At 53.8% G+C, this 6,070-nt stretch overlaps 1 non-coding gene across 1 annotated transcript; it reads left to right on the top strand.

The window, feature by feature from the left end:
* The first annotated feature begins 2,851 nt into the window (after nt 1-2,851).
* Nucleotides 2,852-2,923, top strand: TRNAW-CCA (transfer RNA tryptophan (anticodon CCA)). Its single transcript has one exon. It is a non-coding gene; the product is annotated as a tRNA-Trp (tRNA).
* Nucleotides 2,924-6,070: the final 3,147 nt, after the last annotated feature.

Raw genomic sequence — 6,070 nt, 5'->3', positions numbered from 1 at the left:
CTGAGCCCTCATTCCCCTGGACTGTTTGCTCGTGGTAAAGATGGAGCAAATGCTGCTGGTTTCAGAATGTACATGGCAGACCCACGTGAACAGCTGTGAAGGTTTGGATAACTGACATGACAACGCATGACCGTTCAGGCATCCCAAATTCAGCTGCTGTGCCAATGGGACATGATGTGACTAGCTGTAAGTTTCGGTGAAGAAGCAGGACTTATGGTGAGTTTGCCCCCATGAGACATTGCAAACCCTTCCCAAAACACCCTGCGCTAGATGGTGGCAAGTTGCACAGTGGGATAGGTACTCCCGACACACTGCTCTCTGCATCGATGCAAGCGCTGCTAGTGAGGATACAAGCTGCCGACACAAGGAGCGGAGAGTGGACAGGCAAAAGCGATTTAATTACTGTGGCGGCTGTACGTTGACATAACTTAGGTTGATTTCGTTTTGTAGCGTAGGCTTGCCCCAAGTCGTCTGTCAAAAGGCTGTACTTTCCCACCTGCATGTGGCTGGAGCAAAGAGCCTCCTGCAGGGGCTATTGATGGGGTGCTGTTGAACTGTGGTGGTCTGGCTGTTTCTTCCTCCTCCCTTTGCCTGTGGAGTGAAGGAGGTTGAGACTGGGTAAAGGTTTAGTGCAGTTTGGATGCTGTATTAATCCTGTTGCTCAGTGTGTAATGTGGGATTTGGTTGAAGGCGCCAGGAATCCTAAAGTCATGGGCACCAAGCACGACCCTCTTTGCAATGGAGAAGTGGGCACAAAGGGCTGCTTCTAATGGCGGTCAGTGTCTCTTCACACCCTCTCGGGTTTTCTGTGATTGGGAAAGGGCTTTGCCTGACTTCTAGCCACAAAGGCTAATGGGGTCAGAGAGGAGAGTACATGTTGGAGATTCTCTCCCAGAGGGCAGAGGCAAACTAGCAACCTCAATGACCTTGTGGCACAATGGTAGCATGTCTCACTCCAGATCAGAAAGTTGCGTGTGCAAATCATGCCAACGTTGTGTGTTTTCTTCTGCTGCTTTGTTCTTTGGTTTTTAAAATTTCCCTGACTCCCACCCCACCTTGGTGGTTCATGATACCATCTCATAAGAATGGCCATACTGGGTCAGAACAAAGGTCCATATAGCCCAGTATCCTGTCTTCCAACAGTGGCCAATTCCAGGTGCCCCAGAGGGAATGAACAGAACAGGTAATCATCAAGTGATCCATCCCCTGTCGCCCATTCCCAGCTTCTGGCAAACAGAGGCTAGGGACACCATCCCTGTCCACTGTCTCACAGTGTTCGTGAGCTGGGCAGGAGCACAAAGGGTGGGGTGAAGGTACCAGTCTTCCAGGCTGTGAGCTAGGAAGCGAGGTCATCCTATCCCATCACCCCATTGAGCCAAAAGCAAGCACTTGTATCAGCTGGCTGGGAAATAATTCATAAATGAATAACTGCATATGTCCATCAGTAAATCCTAGACTAACTCAAAAGGTGGACTGCTAGGGCAGGAGTGAAAGGGAAGGAAAGCCCCCACAGGCATTTGGGACTCCAACCAACACTCTTCAGAGCTAAGGAAGATCTCTGTGAAGCTCAAAACCTTCTCCCATCCACCAACGGAGGTTGGCCCAATGAAAGATATTCCCTCACCCACCTTGCCTCTCTTCTCATTTGCAGTCAGACAGCTTCCCAAGCAGGCTGTTAGCTCAGTCTCATTAGCGCAGAGGAAGAAACATGTTGCAGATGTAAAAAGCCCTGAAAGCTTTAATTGCTGAAATGAAAGCACCTGAGTGTTCAGGGATCCTGACAGCAGTTCCTGGGTCACCAGAATGTGATCTGACAGGCTGTGACTTTCTGTTAAGAAGCAGCAAATGGTGCATTTAGCTCAAGACGGAAGCAGGAGAGCTTTTTCCTGGTGTCAAACCAGGAACCTTTGGCGTGCAAGGTAAAAGTGATAGTCACAGCAATACAACCACAGGGCAGCTGCTGTGGGTTCCGAGATGCCCTCTGCTGGAGGGGAGGCATGCTGTTGTTTTGGTCTATTCCACCCTCTCCTACCCCTAGATCCCCTTGTGATTCCACTAACCCACCAGCTTCCCTTGCCAAACAGACCCAGCATTAATGGCAGCGCCTCATTATGTGCCCCACCTGCACTGACAAGCAGCAGGAGTTGGGAATGAAGTTGGTGTGAGGAGCTGAAATTGTGTGAGGGAGGGACACTCACGCCTTGGCCTCCTTCAGGTGAGGGCTGTAGAACGTTGTGGCTCAGGGGTAGAAATCTCACCTGGCCAGCTCTGGTTCCTGGTCAGCACACTGGGCACTCCCAGCTCAGCGTTGTCACCTCCAGTTTTCTCCAAGCTGTGCTGGTTTGGAGAAGTGTTTGTGTTCTCCTCACTGCCATTGTGATGCTCTCTGCTTCTCCAGCTCTGCTCTCTCTGGACTGTGGCTTAGGTTTGGGGCAAAAAGCTGTACTTTCCTGGCATGCGGCTGGAGCAAAGATTGTCATGCAGGGGCTGGTAAGCTGTGGTGTCTGGCTGCTTCTTCCTCCCTTGCTCTGTGGAGTTCAAAATGGCCAGGGAGGCTTCAGGTGGGTAAAAGTTTGTTGTTAAGCCCCAGCCCTCCCTGTATGGCATTTGCCAGCAGAGCCAGGAATCCTCTGGCCATGGGCACCCCCTGTCCATGGCAAAGACCAGCTTTGGAATGAAGAGGGCACAAAGGGCTGCCTCCCATGGTTATTGGTCCCTCTTTGTACTCTCCATTGTATGTGGTGATGGGGAACAGGCTTTGCCTAATTCCAGCTACAAGGGCAAAGGGGAGAGGATGGGAGAGGGAAAATAAGTTGTAGTGATTTGCTTTGAGAGAGACACAGTAATCAGTGACTTTGTGGCACAATGGTAGTGTGTTTGACTCCAAATCAGAAGGTTGTGTGTTCAAATCACACCAGGGTCATGTGTTTCCTTCTTTGACTTTTTAATGTCCCACCCCACCTCTGGAGGTTTGTGATGTCTTCTTGCAGCCTGGGGAGGTATAGTGGGAGTTGTTGGAGGTGGATAGGAGTTCACAGACACTCAGGATGAAGTACAGCCCTGCTGAACCCGGCATCCTCCCTGGTTTGGAAGACGATCGCATAATGCAAGGTAAACGTGTGAACCAAAGACCATGTGGCAGCCCTACAAATATCCTGAATGGGGACATGGGCCAACAAGGCTTGCGCCCTGGTCGAGTGCACCCTCACAATCGGCAGCGGGGGGACTCCTGCCAGGTCAAAACGGGTACGAATACATGAGGTGATCCAGGTGAAGAGCCGCTGAGCGGAGCTCGGCCGACCTCTCATGCATTCAGCCGAGGCGATGAACAGCTGTGAGGACTTCCTGAACAGCTTTGTACATTCCAGGTAAAAAGCTAGAGCCCGTCTCACATCCAGCATGTGGAGGCAGCGCTTCTCACTGGACGCATGGGGCTCGGGACAGAATGCAGGAAAATGTCCTGAACCACATGGTAGGAGGAGACCACCTTGGGGAGGAACGAAGGATGTGGTTGGAGCTGGACCTTGTCCTTATGGAACACTATGCACAGGGGTTCAGGGGTCAGGGCCCTGAGGTCTGAGACCCGTCTAGCAGGAAGCCTACCTTCCATGAGAGGTGCAATCAGGAGCATGTAGCTAGCGGTTCAAACGGGGGACCTGTCAACCCGGTCTGCACCAAGTTCAGGTCCCACTGGAGGCCTAACATACGGGAAGAGACAATCCAGTCTCTTAAGGAATTGGCCAATCATAGCATGGGAGAACACCATGTGGCCCTGCACCAGCGGGTGGAAGGCCGATATGGCTGCTAAATGCACCTTGACTGATGAGGGGGCTAGGCCTTGGGCTCTAAGGTGAAGGAGGTAGTCTAAAAAGCTGAATCGGAGCAGCCACAGGCAAAACTCCCCGCTCAGCTGCCCACTGGGAAAATTGAGACCACGTTGTCAGGTAGGCCCGACGTGTGGAGGGCTGTCTGCTTCCCAGGAGGACATGCTGAACCCCTTCCGAGCGAGTCCTCTCCTCCCGGCCTAACCATTGAGCAGCCGCGAAGTGGAGCGCCGCTAGGTTGGGGTGGAGGAGGCGGCCCTTGTCCTGGGATACCAGGTTCAGTTGGGATGACAACGGCCACGGCGGGGCGACCGCCAGGCTTGTGAGAGTCTCGTACCAATGTTGCCTGGGCCATGCTGGGGCAATCAGGAGGACCCGGGCCCTGTCCATTTTTATCTTCTCCAAGACCTTGCCGATCAGTAGGAAGGCATAGAGAAGCTGGCACGACCAGGACAGGAGGAAAGCATCAGAGATGGTGGCCGCGCCCAAGCCCCCCGGAGCAGAAATGGGGACACCGGCGGTTCTGCCGTGTCACAAACAGGTCCATCTGGGGGGGTGCCCCACATTTGGAAAATCCTGTGCACCACCTCTAGGTGAAGTGACCACTCATGCTCAGAGGAGAAGTCTTGGCTCAGGCGATCCACTCGAGAGTTCCGGGCACCCGGTAAGTGGTGGGCTTCCAGGCAAATATCATGGGCTATACAGAAGTCCCATAGCCTGAGGGCTTCCTGGCAAAGGAGCGGACCCCCCCTTGCCTGTTGATGTAGAACATCAAGGCAGTGTTGTCCGTGAGAACCCTGATCACTCTGCCCTCCAGGTGTGAGCGGAAGGCCACGCATGCCAGATGGACTGCCCTGAGCTCCTTGACATTTATATGTAGGGCAAGGTCCCGCGTGGACCACAGACCTTAGGTCTGAACGTTCCCCACATGGGCTCCCCACCCCAGGTCTGACGCGTCGGACACCAGCTCCACGAACGGGACCCCATGGAGCATGTTGCCCGGGGAGGACCAACAACGTGGAGAGATGAGGACTTTGTCCATCCTGTCTCTGGACTGGGAGAACACCAAGGCCAATCAGAGTTGGAGGCCCCTCATCCTGAGTCTAGCATAGCAAACCACATACGTGCATGCCGACATGTAACCCAGGAGGTAGAGGCACACTCTGGCTGTGGTCATGGGGAACCTTATGATTGTACTGATGAGCTCCCTTAGGGTCTCGAATCTGTCCGGTGGGAGGGAGGTCCTGGCCGACATCGCATCCAGGACTGCCACAATAAACTCTATGCGCTGCAGCGGGACTAACATGGACTTGGTGTCGTTTATCAACAGGCCCAGAGTGGCACACATGGACAGAAGGAGCGCCACATGATCCCGCAGCTGTGACCTGCCCTTGACCAGACAGTCGTCAAGATAGGGGAAGTCTGGACCCTGCGACGTCTGAGATAGGCTGCTACCACAGACATGCACTTTGTGAATACCCTGAGAGCAGTGGACAGGCCAAACAGGAGGACCGTAAACTGGTAATGTTCCTGCCCAACTGTAAAATGGAAGAAACGTCTGTGTCCCTCGAATATATGAATGTGGAAGTACGTGTCCTGCAGATCGAGGGCAGTGTACCAGTCCCCAGGAAGGAAATGATGGAGGCCAGAGAGACCATGCGAAACTTGAGCTTTACCATGTACTGGTTCAGGCCTCACAGTTCCAGGATGGGCCCGTGCCCGCCTTTGACCTTCGGGATAAGGAAGTAGCGGGAGTAGAAGCCCTTGTATCTGAACTCCTCTGGTACCACCTCCACCGCTCCTAGGCCAAGGAGCCGCCCCACCTCCTGCTTGAGCAGGGCCTCGTGAGAGGGGTCCCCGAGAAGGAGCAGGGATGGAGGTTGGGCGGGCAGGGTAGAGGTAAATTGGAGGGTGTAGTGCTGGGAGACGGTGTTGAGGACCCATCGGTCTGAGGTCAGCTGTGACCACTCCGGGAGAAAAGCACACAACCTCCTGGAGAAGGGAAGCTTTATTGCAGGTGGATCCCTGGTACGAACTGGTACATCACACCTGGGCGTCCTGTGAAAACTGAGGCTTTCCCGCCTGTTTACCCTTGTAGTGCCCAGGTCGGGGCACAGACCGGGATTGCCTCTGCGGGCATTTCTTATAGTCCCTTGACTTTTTATAAGGGGGCTCATATTTAGAGTGGGTGGCCTAGCGGGGAGCCTGCTGCAGCTTAAACTTGGTCCTGGCCGGGGCCAGGACAT

Source organism: Malaclemys terrapin, chromosome 12 (genome assembly GCF_027887155.1).
Source record: "Malaclemys terrapin pileata isolate rMalTer1 chromosome 12, rMalTer1.hap1, whole genome shotgun sequence".
In the NCBI taxonomy this organism is placed as follows: domain Eukaryota; kingdom Metazoa; phylum Chordata; order Testudines; family Emydidae; genus Malaclemys; species Malaclemys terrapin.
The sequence above is the reverse complement of the archived record's forward strand: the minus strand, read 5'-3'. Positions and strand labels throughout refer to the sequence as shown.